A 16929-nucleotide genomic window follows, 5' to 3' on the forward strand; every position below is an offset into this window, starting at 1 on the left:
GGCTAGGGTTAGGGTATTGGGGAAGGGGATGATGAATATTGTGGGTTTATATAGATATTGGGGCACACGGCCGTGTGGCACGCCTGTGTGCCCCTATTTCAGCTTGTGTGTTTCGTGGTTTTCAAATTTGGGCTCGTATAGAATTCAGCCCAAGGCCGTGTTCTTTGAGCGTGTTAGTGCACACGGGCGTGTCGCACGGTCGTGTCCTACTTCGTTCGCTTCTTCCACACCTGTGTATATATGCATACGCCCGTGTTATTTTGACAGCATCAACCACGGGTGGTAGGCACGGGTGTGTCATTCGCCTGTGTTAATTTCTCAATTTCTAACACGACTTATAGACATGGGCATATCGTACGCCCGTGTTGATTTGACAGAATTGCCCACGGCTATGTCGCACGGTCGTGGCAACGTATCAAATCTTGTGTTTGGGGAAAATTTTGCTCTTTTTTCACACGGGCATGTTGTCGCCCGTGGTGTGAGCACGGCCTAAGGCACACCTATGTGCCTGGCAGTGTGGATTTAAAAAACCTATGTTCAAGGACTCAATTAATAATTTAGATGTTAAAAACTAAAATTTAAAGATATCAGCACTGTTGTGCTCGACTTGCCTCTCTATTGCGTGGTTATGGTGGTGCGAGGAGTTTACACTCCTCATTCTTGCTATCAATTTTATCAAAATAAGTTTTTAGACGATTACTATTTACCTTAAAAGTGCCAAATTTGGAATGAGTTACCTTGCTATACCGTATCGGAAAATGTTAAGTACCGTAAAAGGGATTGCTCCATTAAGTTTGGAAGTGGTAATATGAGGGTCTGTCGCATCTAATAATACTTTGTCTCCAGCCTTAAGTTGATTTGATAAAACATTGAGTCCGTCATGGCGTGGTTTTGGTTTATTGTGTGTTCTCGATTTCTGTGTCCGCCATTCATCTAGTTCATCGATTTGAAGTTTTTGTTCTTCATAGATGGGTCCTTTGTTGCTACTTGAACATGGCTCATGTATGTTCTTTGAACGTGTTTCCTTCAAAGAAGGTTGCACCACATGATCATATTAGTAGCATAATTTATATAACCACCTTCAATATTTGATGTGCCACTCGAATTATGAGCTTGAAGAGTGATTGTTTCCTCACCCACACGAAGTGTGAGTTCACCTATACCAACATCAATAATAGTTCTAGCAGTTGCTAAAAAGGGTCTTCCTAAAATTAAAGACACGTTACTATCCTTTTCTATGTCTAGAATAACAAAATCAATTGGGAATATAAATTTGTCAATTTTAACAAGTACATCTTCAATAATACCCCTAGGAAATCTGATTGTTTTATCTGCCAATTGAATACTCATCCTAGTTTGTTTGGGTTTCCCAAGACCTAGTTGTTTAAACATTTTATAGGGCATGACATTAATACTAGCTCCTAAATCAGCCAAAGCATTGTTAACGTTTAAACTACCAATTAAAAAAGGAATCATAAAACTCTCTGGATCTTTTAATTTGTTGGGTAGCTTAATTTGTAGAATGGCTGAGCAAACTGTGTTCAACTCTACATGCGATGCCTCATCTAACTTCCTTTTATTTGCTAAAAGCTCCTTTAAAATTTTAACTGCATTCGGCATCTGCAAAAGAGCTTCAATAAACGGTAAGTTAATATGTAATTTCTTTAGTAGTTTAAGGAATTTACCAAATTGTTCGTCCGTGTGGTCTTTCCTTATCGCAATGGGGTATGACACACGAGGTTTGTACTCTTTACTTACCGATTTTTGCTCAGTGTGGTCCACCTCACCTTTACCTTTACTTACCGTAATTCATTGCCTCGATTCTGATTTAGGTTCAACTAAACCTTCTTCATCTCGAACGGTAATCGCATTGAGCTGTTCTCTCGGGTTAGATTCAGTATTACTCGGCAAAAAAACTACTTTGTGGTCGTTCAGAAATTAATTTAGCAAGCTGACCTATCTGTGTTTCGATCCCTTGGATCAACGCTCGTTGATTTTTAAGTGTTGTTTTGGTATTCTGAAAACGAGTTTCTGACACTGAGATGAATTTTGTTAGCATCTCTTCAAGGTTCAGCTTCTTTTCCTGCTGGGAAGGTGGTTTTGAAAACCTGAAGGATGTTGTGGCCTTTGAATTCCTTGGCCACCCCATGAGAAGTTGGGATGGTTCCTCCAACCTGTATTATAAATGTTACTGTATGGGTTATTTTGAGGTCTAGAATTATTGTTACCTATATATTGAACTTGTTCTTCCTCAGTGCTAGGGTTGAAGGATTGATATTCTGTATGTACTTCTCCTCCATTTGAATCGCACCTCATCACTGGATGTACCTGAGTAGAACCACACAAACCGTAATCTTTTTATTTAATAGTTCTACCTGGTTAGATAGCATAGTAACAGCGTTGAGGTTGAAAACACCGGCTGCTTTTGTCGGCTTTGTTTTCATGACTTGCCACTGATAGTTATTCAGTGACATCTCTTCAATAAATTCATAAGCCTCTTCAGGTGTTTTGCTGTTCAAAATTTCACCGGTGGCTGGGTCGATAAGTTGTCTTGTTGAGAGGTTCACACCGTTGTAAAAAGTCTGAACCTGCAGCCATAGAGGTAACCCATAGTGAGGGAACCTTCTCAATAAGTCCTTGTATCTCTTTCATGCATCATAAAGAGTTTCTAGATCAATCTACACAAAAGATGAGATATCATTCCTAAATTTAGGCATTTTGGCCGGCGGAAAATATTTAAGCAAAAATTATTCAGTCATTTGTTCCCAAGTGGTGATTGACCCTCGTGGTAACGAGTTCAACCATTGTTTAGCTTTGTTCCTCAATGAGAATGGAAACAACCGAAGGCGTATGGCATCATCAGAAATGCAATTGATTTTAAAGGTGTCGCAGAATTCCAGAAAATTCGCCAAATTAGTGTTTAGATCCTTGTCCTACTAACCATCAAACTGAACAAACTGTTGTATCATTTGAATCGTGTTAGGTTTCAGTTCAAAATTATTTTCAGCAATAGTAGGTCTAACTATACTCGATTTAGCTCCTGTTAAACTAGATTTAGCATAATCATACATAGTACGAGGAGCAGGATCCTGATTTACTGGGTTCGCAACAGCCACAGAAGGTAGCAGGTTATTATGATTTTCAGCCATCTCCTCAGTTGTAGTTTGAATATCGCCCTCTTGCCCTTTTTCTATTTATCGTAAGCTTCACCTTATCTCTCTTCGATTTCTGCGAGCTGTGCTTTCGATCTCACTATCAAAAAGTAGAGGTCCTAACGGGTTTCTTCTAGTCATAAACTATAAAAACCTGTCAGAAGTAAATAAAAGAAAATTTAGTGATATAAACAAAATTAAAATAAAAATTAAATTGCAATAAAATAGATGGCTAAAGTAATAAAAATTAAGCGTTCCTAATATCATAGTTCCCCGGCAACGGCGCCAAAAACTTGATGTGCTTGATAAGTTTTATATTTATGATTGATCGTACTTGAAAACTAATTATTATCACGATAAAGGCAAGCGTACCTATCGAACAGTAGTATAGCTTATAGCAAGACCGGAATGTCGAACCCACAGGAACTAAAAGTACTAGTATTAACCTTCTTTTTATTATCTAGCCTAAAAATAAGGGATTTGTTTTATCTAAATTAATTAACTAAACTAAAATGCACAGGAAGTAAATTGGGGAAATACTTTTGGGAAAACTGATTGGTTTGGACAATATCTAAGGAATAATCCACCTAGACTTCACTTGTTATTTGACTCTAAACTAGACGATTTATTCGCTTGACTTGATCCATAGAAATCCCTAATTTATATTATTATCTCTAGGTTGATTAATTGAAATCTCTTTCTAATTGAAATCACTTTCTAATTAAAACCCCTAGTGTTGTATTAACTCGATCTATGGATTCCCTTATTAGGTTTGACCCTAATCTTACAGATTTATGTCACCCTATGTCTAGGGGTGCAATCAACTCCGCTTAATTATGCTAGATCTACTCTTAGATAGGGACTTTTGATCCTCTGAATAAGCACATCAATACTTGAATCAATATCTTGGAATATTAAAGCAAGAATTAAGAACACATAATTAAGAACAAATCAAGTATTTATAATATAATTCAGAAAATAGTAACAAGATCCGTCGTAGGTTTCATCCCCCTTAGGTATTTAGGGGATTTAGTTCATATGTGTAAAAGACAACATCTCAGAAGAATAATAATAACAAAACATAAAGAAACCTAAAAACCCTTGAAGAAAAATTGAAGGGAGATCTTCAGTCTTGAAGGAGAATTCGACTTCTGAGATGGACCAATCGGCTTTTTTTGAGTAATTTCTTGGCTCCCACTCCATGTCCCATCTAGGTGCCCTTCTAGGGTGTTTATATACGCTTTAGAATGCTTTCAAAACCTCAAAAGTGGCCTTTTCCGAATATAATTAAACTTGGGCTTGACAGGGACACGGCCGTGTGACACGCCCATGTGAGGTGGCTTAGACCCTGTTAGAGTCTGCTAAAAAGACACGGGCGTGTGGTCTACCCATGCAAGGAAGTCCAGGTCGTGTTGATTTCTCATGTTAACCCATTTATCTCTGTTTTTGGCCCGTTTCTCGCTGTTTTTACTTTTCTATGCTCACTTAAGTATAAAACATGAAATTAAAGAATTAGGAGCATCAAATTCCATAAATCTAATGATAATTCATCCAAAAATATGCTAAGCATGGGATAAAAATATGTATAAATTATGACTTATCTTGGCCATATTGCTTTATGAAAGCCTATGTCAACTTCTTTCATGAATGAATTTTGGCACGGCTCAGCTGGTTGTACCATTTAGCAGCTGACCCAATTAGACTATCTTAGAAGCAATGAATTAACAGTTGATCGTTATCAAAGTATCCTGTCATTCTTCGACAGACTATCGTGATGTGAGCTTCAGGACAACTAGTCCCGTTATACTTTTCAAATTCTAGAGTCTTGAATTTCGGCAGGAGTACTAAATCTGGAACCAAACTCAGATCTTTGGCGTCAACCCCGTAATGGCAATCAGCATTCTCTATTGCTCTAAGTTTTTTTTCAACCACCTGTACTGATCTTCGAGTTGTTTTGGTAGTTCAACTCTTACTTTTTCTATTTCTGCCATTTCATCTAGATCAGGAACTTCATGATTGGTTGGACTGTTCCTTGGATTAGAACCTAAGCCCGTAGGGTAATTTATCGGTGCGGAGGTACCGGCCTGATGTTGTTGGGGCCTGACAGTAACGGATGCCCCTTGTAGATGTGCATCTGGTTGGGCCTAGGCGCTTAGTGGGGTAAAACCTAAGGGATAGACGGGGTCTTCATTACCATCATCACTGTTGACTACTGGGCCATTCCCTTTTTCGTGCCCTTCAACTAGTAACTGCGTCAATTGGCTCATCATACTTCTTTGGGATTCAAGCATTTGATCTCTCATATCTTGTTGAATTTTGGCTATTTTTTCTTACATCTGTGCTTACAGCTGGTCTTGCATATCTCTTTGCAATTGCTCTAATCTTTCCATTCTTTGATCCATTACCTTCGTATTGTGGTAGGTACCATAGTGATACTGAGTTGGTAGGTTTACATTGGCTTCCAGGTTCACTGTCATAATTTTAATTAATTAGAGTCATTTTATGAAATTTAATGCATATACTGAAATACAATGCAGATGCATGAAATGAATGTAAAAAAAAAAGACGTTGATTCTGATTTAATTCTGTTAGAACTTTACTAGAAAACAAATCTCTTTACATAAAACAAATACATATTCGGCCTTGCCCTAATTTTCAACATGAAGACATCGATCTCTTTCTTCTTATCCAAATGTTAAGATCAAATCTCGCAAATTTGCCAATATATGCCTCTACTATCTCCTTTTTGCTTGATCCGGGTTGCGACCCATTGTTCACTTACCCTCGTGATACTCGTTAGCTTCTTTAAGGAAACTGGGACGTTGACTGCTCTCGAACAATCTTTGTTGGCTTGAATCCTCGGGCAACGGAGCAAAGTCGTGTACTCCTTCGTGAGACTATCACCCTTCTATCGTCATGTTTATTCAGACCATATTCGGATGGCCGGATTATTTTCCACTTTATCAAGAAATTCATTTTCCATGGCAAGCTCTCTATTTAGCAATCGAAAGTGAATAAACACCTCTTTTTTATGATGAAAAATACAATGCAATCATAACCAAAACAAGACAAAATAGGTTAGTACAAAGCAAAAATAGAGCACCTATTCGGGTGACCACTAGGGTTTGGAGTGGTTCTACCTAGGGTGGGCTCTTAAGGCTTGCTATATGCGGTTTGGTTCTAAGTAAAGGTACCTGAACCGGTAGATTCCTCGATCCTCACCCATTATAGGCATATATGAACTGAGTTTAGTTCAGGGGAATACATTTTCCTATGGTTGCACAGAGATGAAAATCTCACAAAGACATAGGTACGGATGTATCACGAAAGCGATCCACTATCCTGTACGGAGGTGAAAACCTTACGAAGGAATAATTTCTCACTCCCACTTAAAAGTGGAAGATTGACCGATCATGCGATGCAATGTGCAGAAAGATACCAAAACTCAAACCAACACAGCAATTATAAACCACAATGATGAAGATCGTAACAAAGACGGATGAAATACAACGAAAGGATTGTACATTTAAACCAAGTTTTCAATTTTCGACAAAAAGACAAAAAGTAATCAACTCGTGGCTTGACTCTCTTTTTTAAGTCCCTAGTGAAGTCGCCAAGCTATCGAAACCATCTTTCGGAAAAAGGTCGACTTTTATTTTGAAAATGAAAACTAAAAAACGAGAGTCGCCGCCAATCTTTTTTATTTAGGTGTGATCGGGTCACCTGGTAATTCAGTCACTTTAACAAAAATTTAAATTTATTAAAACGATAATTTTTTGGTCAACAAAATTCAGAAAACGGGTTCGGGAATCGGTTACGCACGAAGAAGGGTTAGCACCCTCGATACGTTCAAAATTGGTACCTAGTTGATTAATTAATGTCTTGGTGTCGAAAATTTGAGAACTTTGAAGATTTTAAAAGTGTGATCCTTTGTTTAAATATTATTTAATTAAATTTTTTTGAGAAAATAGCGTATTTCACGTTAATTGAAGAAAAAAATTATGTTTCGTAAGTTAGGACACAACATCTTGAATACCCGAAACGAGGATAAACACCAAAAATTATTTATTTTAGAAGATATTTAATTATCTCTGTTTTAGAGAGAGATCATATCCCGTAAGTTAGAACATGATCTTTTCTTAATTCCCGAGATTATTTTAAAAAACCTTATGTTTTAAAAAGGGACTTGCGTATTCGAATTTATTGAGAAAATCGAAACCCCGTAAGTTATGGAACGACTTTTCAAATCTCGAAAGACAGAGTATCGCTTATAATAATTTTTTAAACACAATTTTGTGTATCGAATGAAGGTTAATGAGATATGATTTTGTAGTAAAATGGAAAATGAATCACGGTGTTGGTATGTGCAAAATAATATAAATGCAGTGACGATAACGGAAGGGCAGGAACAAATGCCATAAATAGACGGATTACAAATTGCGGTAAATAGATACGTGAATGAATGGTGCGTAAATCGATTAGATAATAAGATCGATAATAAAATAAAAATAAATAAATAAAAAGAAATAAATAAGTGAATAACAACGATAACATTAATAAAATAGCAAATAATTTAAAGTTCAAAATCATAAAATGATATAGGTAAATTAATAATGCGAGTATATAATAAAATATATTTCAAAGTTTAAGTAAATAAAAATAGAAACATAATGATAATACCATAAATCGAAAAATAGTAAATAATAATATATTAATAAGAATTATAATAATATATATTAATAATAACAAATAATAAAAATAACAAGGGGTTAATAAAGATAATAGTAATAATAATAATAATAATAATAATAATAATAATAATAATAATAGTGATAATAATACAAAATATAATAATAACAAATAAATAAGTATAGAAAGGAAATGTAATTTTAATGGTAATAATAAGGAAAATAATAACAATAATACAATAATAATAAAGTAGTAATAAAAATAAAAATAACAATAATAGTAAAAATATAATAAATAATAGTAAAAGAAAATAATAAAATTTAATAATTTAATAATAAAGTAGTTAAATAACTAAACAATGGACTAAATTGAATTTAAAACAAAAATTTGGGGTAAATTCGAAACAAATAATGAAGGAAATGGACCACATTGAATGCGCAAATAACAATGAGGGACTAAAAGGGAAAATATCCCTGCCCTCCAAAACGCAACACTTGACGTGGGACCAAAATAAAATCGAAACAAAATTCCAAGGTAAATTTAGAAACAACGAACAATTTAATTGCAAAACTATAAAAAAGTGGAAGGACTTGCAGCGCAATTACCCCTAAAAGTACAAACACGCGGATTCCCCTGGTAGTCGGGTCAACAAGTGGATCCTGGCTTCAAAACGATGTCATTTTGGCATTAAGAAGGCCGACCAAAACGGCCTCGTTTCGATCGGCTATTTAAGTCAAATTTTTTTAAAAAAAATTCATCTTTCCGCCATTTGTTCCAAAAAAAACGCAAAAATTTTCTTTTGTTCTTTCTGCAGGGTATTAGGCTTGTCAGAGCTCCGGCGAACTGTCGCTGCGACCTCCGTCGTCGGTCCATCGTCGCCGGTCGCTGCGCACGGTAGCCGAAACTCCAAAAAAGGTATTTTTTTTATTTTTTTTATATTTATATATAACTGATTTTTAAAGAAAAATAAAGAAAATACTGATGTATGCATGTAAGTAGATTCGAAAAGAAAATGGAAATAAATAAAAAAGAAAGAAAAAGAAAAAAATAAACAACAGTAACCTTTGCCCTTTTATAACTTGGTTTTTTTTTCTCCGAATCTGTTTTGTGAATTCTCTATTCGTGTTTTTAAATCTCTTTTGTTTTTGTATTTGATGTCTCCCTAAAAAAAATACAAAGATTAAAAGGCTTTATATAGCCATTTACAAAGTATTTTTTGTTTATCTACTTATCATTTATTTTTTAATTCTTGCAGGTGCAAGTGGCGAGGGCAGTGGTAACACGACAGTGGCGGTGGTGGCGCGGGCAGAGGTCAAAAGACCTAGGTGCGGCACACCTAAGGTTTGCTATTTTTTGTTTCTGCTGATTAAAGTGGGCTGGGGTAGGTTAGGTTGTAATTGGGTTGCCTGATTTGGGTTTAATTGGGTTGATAAGTTTTGTGTTAGGTTTAGTTTAGGCTTTGGGTTTTGTAATTGGGTTGTGTTTGTATTGGGTATTGTGGTAGTTGGGCCTGGGTAAAATTGGCCCACAATAGGTAGCATTTTCTTCACCTCTCTCTAAAGCCTTGCCGACTACATTCCCCTGATTTCCTTCTCGCGAACCTTTTCCTTTCTCACTTTTCTACCTTGGCTGAACACCTCCATCTCTTGGTCTCACTTTCGGTTTTGGCAAGAGATCGCTAATCTGTTAGGTTCAGGTGCACAACTCTTTCTTCCTCTCCCTCAATTATCCCTTTCTTTCTTTCCCTTAACACCGATTATCTCCCTTTCTTGTGTTACTCTTACAGATTAATCTTTATTCACATTCTTGTTCGATACGTCATAGGCCTACAATCATCTTTGTCGTTATTGGTAAGTGGTTATAGTTGAAAAGATGTTGTGCTTCAAGTATAACTCTAATGAAAAGGGGGTGACTTTTTTTGTAGGTAGTAATTGAAGTCGGTTGGCATTCTTTCCTGAAAGCCGAAGGTATCGCTATTGTTTGGGGTAAGAAGATGGTGATCATTTTGGAACTCCGTTAATTTCCTTTGATACATGAGTTAAGTAACTGATTGGGTTTCATAATGATTTTTCTTCAGGTAGAGAATGTGTTCGGAACGCGAATTAACTTCAATCGCATAAGGTGTGTAATCACATTACTATTAACATAGGCCGGTAAAAATCGAAAAAGTATGATTGTTGACGCTACACGAGTGTACGCTCGCTCGTGTGGTGAGCCGAACGCTCAAAACATGGGCATTCGACCGTTGAGGCCAGCGTGAGCGATTTTATGGGCTTAGGCCGTTTTTTAGGCTTGTTGGGCCATATGGGTCGTGTTATAGGCTTGGGCCCAATCTTACTATTTGATCGTCGAGGTTGCACGAGTCACACGAGACGAATGTGGACCTACTGTTGGGGCGGTAGGTGTATTTAGACCATGTACTGATGAAATGACTGATTTACCCCTGATAGGTAAAATGACTGATATACCCCTATGCCATATTTGACTATATTCGAGCATGACATTTTGCATACACGTATTATATTATGACATGACATGTTGCATGAGGGCGGGCTTGATATATTTGGAGGAAGTGTAATGTATTGACAGCTCTGCTGCAATTTCTGTTAGTGCCACAACTGGTGCTATATTTGGAGTGCAGGGATGGGTGGGTCGATTTGATCCCCACGTGGAGTGTAGGGCTGGACGGAGTGGAGTGTAGAGGATGGATGGGTAGGACTTCTGCTGCATTACTGATACTGTTACTGTATGGGGCTAAGACCCATATTGATATTGTTACTGCTATGTGTTATGGCCCACATTGATACTGGACTGACACTGAAATGTGCTAGGCCCAAACTTTACTTGTCTGATTTTGTTAAGGGTTACGACACTGAGTTTTCATAACTCACCCTTCTACTTTCCTGTGTAGGTAATCCTTAGGCGGGTCGGTGCTGCAAGGGACTCGATGGAGGCCACACGACTGCTTTGATACTGTTTTAAACTTTTATTTCTTAAGCTATTTTATTGGGTATTTGAAATGTAATAAGGCCTCTCTAAATTTTTACTCTAATTTTGGATTTATTTACTTAAATTTATATTTGCTAGAAGTAAGACACAAACTTTCAAAAAGAAAAATGTTTTCAAAACACTGCGCCTCTACAACATCTTTCAAAAGCTTCCACACTAAACAAAGTTTTTTTTTTAAATGAAATAACAACCGAAAATGACTAGACCTACTTAGGTTTAATAACAAACCAGATATTTAAAAGGTTTACTTAAGATCACTACGAGTGTTTTAATATAGTATAGATTTTTAGACGAGTTAGTGTTTTCCAAAACACACTTTAATGTAACATCACAGATTCTACTATGCCTAGGCCGGGTTTGGGGTGTTACACGTATGGTACAAGTCAATATAGCCTCCAGTTTTACACAGCCTGGCACATGGGCGTGTGTTCTGGCCATATGACCCAAGTTAGAGAGTTACACGGGGTCAAACACGGGTTGGGTCACGGCCATGTGATCCCATTTCGAATGCCCAAACGGCCTGAAACACAGGCCTGTCTCTTAGCTGTGTGAGACACACGACCTGGATATATGGGCGTGTGTCCCCTGCACCTTGAAAATTTTGCATGTTTTACTAAAAATTTCTTAAGTGCTTGGTTTAGTCTCGAACCACTTTTAATGTCGATTTAGGGCTTCGAGGGCTCGTATTAGGGAGTACATGAATGATTTCGAATGGTTTTTGATTTGAATAAGAATTGTATATGAAATGTTTAAATGATTGAGTTATAATTTCGGTAATGCTCCGTAACTCGGTTCTGGCATCGGATATGGGTTAGGGGTGTTACATGCAATCAGTAACGCTATGGTATGGAAAACATTGTTAGATCATCAGAATTACAGTGACAGTAAAGATGTAATATTTTCATATCATGTATATACAGTAATAATTCAGTCAATGAGATTCATGGATTCCATTCATATTATTAGGGACTCAATCGAATGAAATAAAGAACTAAAAATAGTCCGGGGTCTATTTAAGGGCTAAACTGAACAATTCATAGAATTCTAGGTAAAACTGTAAAATAGATGCCAAGCAATCATGTGGCTACCGTGTGGATAGGTTACATGATCATGAGGCCAGGCTATGTAACAGACTGTAACCGTATGGCAAATGCAAAAATTAGCATATAATGGAGACATGGCCATGTGGTTCATGAACTAGTCTAGGGTTTCTAGGGCATATGGTCATGTAGGAGGCTATGGCCTTAATCCTAGACACAATTTGCCCCAATTCGTTTGTAAAAGATCACACACCTTTCTCTAAGAGTCTGATCAACATTCCTCACAATCAAATCTAATCCGATGCACCTAAAATATGTCCTTCAAACGACATTTATAAACAAGTTAATGTTTGATTTTAAGATTCATTAAGATTATCGAGAGATTTGTTAAGAACCAAAAAAGATTGTTTAATTAGATTGAAAGATTATCATCGAATTGGAATACTACAAAAATTTGGGATTTAATCATTGAAATCAAGATGTACTTACTGATTTTTTGCAATGATTAAGGATGCTATTTGACAATAATTCTAACACCGTTAAGAAATCAAGAAACGAAGTTGGTTTGATACGAGAAAGAAAAACAATCAATAGCTCAAGGATGGAAATATGCTGTAATTATGAGAAAGAAGTGAAGGAAAAGAAAAGAGGAAGAAATAAATAGAGGATGAAGAGGAATCTTACTAAATAGCTAGGGTTTGTAACTTTTAGGGGCTACAAGGGTAATTTACCCAAAATTTGGGTGGAATTAAAAAGAAACAAAAGAGGAAGGGTGTGGCTTGAACTTGGGTATATGGGAAAAGAATTAACATGTTAACTATCAGGCTTAATCCTATTTCTTATTTAATTTTTACCTCTAACAGTATTTATTTTAGTGTAGTTTTTATCCTAAGTTGCTGAAAATAAAAGGAAAAGAAATGAAAGGAATGAGGTTTGGACCTGCAACTTTTAGGATAGATGCACTATCACTTAAGCATTCAAACTATGTCTTATTTCTTGTCTATTTATTACGATTATCCCCCTATATTTTGAGATGTGACATGATTATTCACTTGCTCAGGATTTTGATAAGTCACACAATGAATATCACAAATAAATAAACCTATAAAAAGATTTAGGATAAATTCAACTTAAGTTTAATTTGATGTATTCAAAGTCTTCCTGTAGATCATCTAGCATACGAAATCTTATTCTTTTTAAGAATTTTTTTTAACTATTTGTTTAAGTTTTCAACTACAAATACAATTATAATCATAGTCACTATAGTCTACATAACTACAATCCACCAAAATATATTTGGAGTCCAATTTAATAAAGCCTGCATTGAAATAAATTTAAGAACGATGAGACGCAAACTTAAAATTTTAAAAATATAAAACTTTTCTATTACCATTAAGTTAATTTTTATTGACAAACAAATTCTCACTAACTAAATCCACATAATATAAATATTCTTTTTACAAGTATATAATTATATTTGAATGAAAAAGAGATAAAAGATTTAAACTTCAAACCTACACAAATTTATCACTTAATTAGTGAGGTTATTAATTTCAATTCAATTTAAATACTACATGCGTATCAATGGTATCTAAGGATCAATTTATTAAAACATCAATCGTTTATCAACTTACAGAAAGAAATAAAAAAAAAGGTGCAACACTAATTAATTTTACAACATGATATGTTGATCCTTCTCATGCACATAGATTATACGTACTGAGTTATGTAAAACACATTATGTAGCAACATAAAAATTTCACTTTCTTTTGCTTTCAATCGCTAATTAAGGCGATTATTTGAAAATTTAAAAACTGACTTTCGATTTTATTAAAAAAGGGAGTCGCCACCAATCTTTTTTTCTAGGTGTGACCGGACACCTAATAAATCATCTTTTTTAGAAAAGAAAACTTATTCTTGTACAAAAATGAAGGTCGAATTTAGGTCTACGTCAAAAGCCAGAGTAAAGTTGGGTTCGGGAATTGGTTACGCGTGAGGAAGGTGTTAGCACCCTCGCGACGCTCAAAATTGGTATCTTATTAAAAATGTGTTGTCTTAATTTTCAAAAATGCGAGTTCAATGTGACATTTAATCATGATCCGATCAAAACACGAGAATTTTTATAATTTCAATTTCTTTTGAAAAGGACGTTCCGTTTTTAACACAAGCCGATTGACATTCACCCAACATAGTGATGAAATTCACGATTTAATGTTAAATCGGAGCGTTGCCTTATTTATTGAAATAAAAAAAATGAATAAGAATAAAAGAAAATAACTAATATCGATGTTGAAATAAGATGTGATCTGATTGGGGGACCGAAACAGCAATTATTCCTTCCCATCAAAACGTAGTATATTAGCGGGGACTAAATTGAAAATTACGACAAACTTCGAGGTCAAATTAAAAATAAAAAATGACTTAATTGCAAAGTAAGAGAAAAAAATCGGAAAGGCTAAAAGCGTAATTAGCCCTTTCGTTAAAAAAAACACGTGGATCCTAGGAGGGTCGGGTCGGGTCAATCCAGTCCAAGTCAAAACGACGTCGTTTTGGGGTCTAATGGCCAACCCCAAAACGACGTCGTTTTGGAGGGCTATAAAAGGCCCATTTTCTTTAAAAAAAATCTTTTTTGCACTTGAAAGTAGAAAGAAAAGAGAGGGAGAGGGTGGGTCATTTCCGGCCTTGTGGTCGCCGGACTACCGTCGGCGCCAGCCGGACCTAAAAAAAAAACCTTTTTCGGTAATTCTAAAATGGGTAAGCTTCCTTCTTTTATTTTTACTTTCGTATAAAAAAAATAAAATAAAATTGAAAGGAAAACAATAAACAAGCAAAGAACTTAAAATGAGAATAGACAAGGAAACCTCTTTTGCTCTGATCTTCGATTAATCTCCAAAAAAGAACCAGCCCTTTACAATAGTTTTGAATGGCTTTTATAGCCAAATTTTACAACTCTTCTGCTTTTCCTTGATTAATCTCTAAAAATCTCTCCAAAAACCCTTTCTTCAAAAATCCTCTCCAAAAAAACTACCTTCTTAAAAAAAACTCTCTTATTTCCAAAAACTAACCTCCCAAAAAACTCCTCATTTACAATAGTTTTGAATGGCTTTTATAGCCAAATTTTACAACTGATTGCCCTTTTTTTTTGTAGGCAAGTGGGGTGATGGAGTTGGTGGAGTGGTTTAGTGGGGTGGTTTAGTGGGGTGTTGGAGTTAGTGGGGTGATTTAGTGGGGTAGTTATGATTTAGTGGTCGGTTTAGTGGGGTGTTGGAGTTAGTGGGGTGATTTAGTGGGGTGGTTGTGATTTAGTGGGGTGATTTAGTGGGGTGTTGGAGTTAGTGGGGCGGTTTGGGTATGTTTTAAGTTTTATTTTATTTGTAATAGCTTATTTTTGTAAAAGTCCCGGGCTAATTTGGGCTTCTACAGCTGCCCCTCTTTGCTTATTGTCGTACAACGGGAATAGAGCAAAGACTTTCAAGGAAGACCAAATTTTCCCAGTCTTGCTGAGTCTTGACTTACTTTGGAGCTATTCTTTTCCAAGTAGTCTCGTTCTAATCCACTGCATATTGTATCTTTGGTTCAATCCATCGCGACTTCAGAACTATGACTTGTAGCTCCAATCTACTCGTATCTTCAAGGATATAAAACTCGTTGTGATCTGCTCTTCTGCTGTATCTTCAGGAGGACAGGATCTGCAACTTCAATGCGCTCTACTGCAACTTCGATCAGCTCCATTGTAACTTCAAGGCTCTGCTACAACTTCAGGGGGATAAGACTTATAACTTCAACCTGCTTCACTGCAACTTAAAGGAGGCAAAATTTGTGTCTTCGATTAATTCCAGTCTTTATTCTTTACTCGGCATGTGATCCTGAGCTCAACTCATTTCTCGTAATATGAATTGACTCTTTAAAATTAGACATTAAAAACAGAAATTGAAAATAGCTCAGCACGTGAGCCAAGGCTCAACTCACTTCTCGCAATATGAGTTGATTTTTAAAAGAAAATTTGTAAAATAGATTTTGAAAATACCTCGGTATATGACCCGAGGCTCAACTCACCTCTCGTAATATGAGTTGATTTTTGCAAAGCATAAATTGAAAAAAAACATCAATTGAAAATACCTCGGCGTGTGACCTGAGGCTCAACTCACCTCTCGCAATATGAGTTGATTTTTTTGACAAACATAAATTGAAAAAAAAAGAAATTGAAAATACCTCAGCGTGTCCTCTGAACTCACCTCTCGCAATATGAGTTGATTTTTTTGGAAAAACATAATTTGAAAATACCTCAGCGTATGAGTCAAGGCTCAACTCACCACTCGCAATATGAGCTAATTTTTTTTGAAACACAGAAATTGAATAACAGAAATGGAAAACACCTCAGTGTCTTGAGGTTCAACTCACCTCTCGCAATATGAGTTGATTTTTTTTTGAAAGACAGAAATTGGAAATACCTCAACGTGTCTTGAGGCTCAACTCACCTTTCGCAATATGAGTTGATTTTTGACAAACATTGAAATTACCTCAGTGTGTCCTGAGGCTCAACTCACCTCTCGCAATATGACTTGATTTTTTTTATGATAAATTGAAAATACCTCAATGTGACTTGAGGCTCAACTCACCTATCGTAATATGAGTTGATTTTTGAAAAATAAATTAAAAGACAAAAATTGACAATACCTTAGCGTGCCCCGAGGCTCAAATCACCTCTCGCAATATGAGTTGATTTTTGAAAAACAGAAATTGAAAATACCTCAGCGTGTCCTGAGGCTCAACTCACCTCTCGCAATATGGTTGGTTTTTGAAAAATAATTTAAAAAACAGATTTTGAAAATACCTCGACATGTGACCCAAGGCTCAACTCACCTCTTGTAATATGAGTTGATTTTTTTGAAACATAGAACGAAAATACCTCAGCATGACCTAAGGCTCAACTCACCTCTCGCAATATGAGTTGATTTTTTTTGAAAGACAGAAATTGAAAATACCTCAACGTGTCTTGAGGCTCAACTCACCTCTCGCAATATGAGTTGATTTTTTTA

The 16929-nt window shown here is 35.9% G+C and overlaps 1 non-coding gene across 1 annotated transcript; it reads left to right on the forward strand.

Moving 5' to 3' along the window:
- The first annotated feature begins 2604 nt into the window (after positions 1-2604).
- Positions 2605-2711, forward strand: LOC128286195 (small nucleolar RNA R71). The gene has a single exon (XR_008276740.1). It is a non-coding gene; the product is annotated as a small nucleolar RNA R71 (small nucleolar RNA).
- Positions 2712-16929: the final 14218 nt, after the last annotated feature.

Source organism: Gossypium arboreum, chromosome 12, assembly GCF_025698485.1.
Source record: "Gossypium arboreum isolate Shixiya-1 chromosome 12, ASM2569848v2, whole genome shotgun sequence".
In the NCBI taxonomy this organism is placed as follows: Eukaryota; Viridiplantae; Streptophyta; class Magnoliopsida; order Malvales; family Malvaceae; genus Gossypium; species Gossypium arboreum.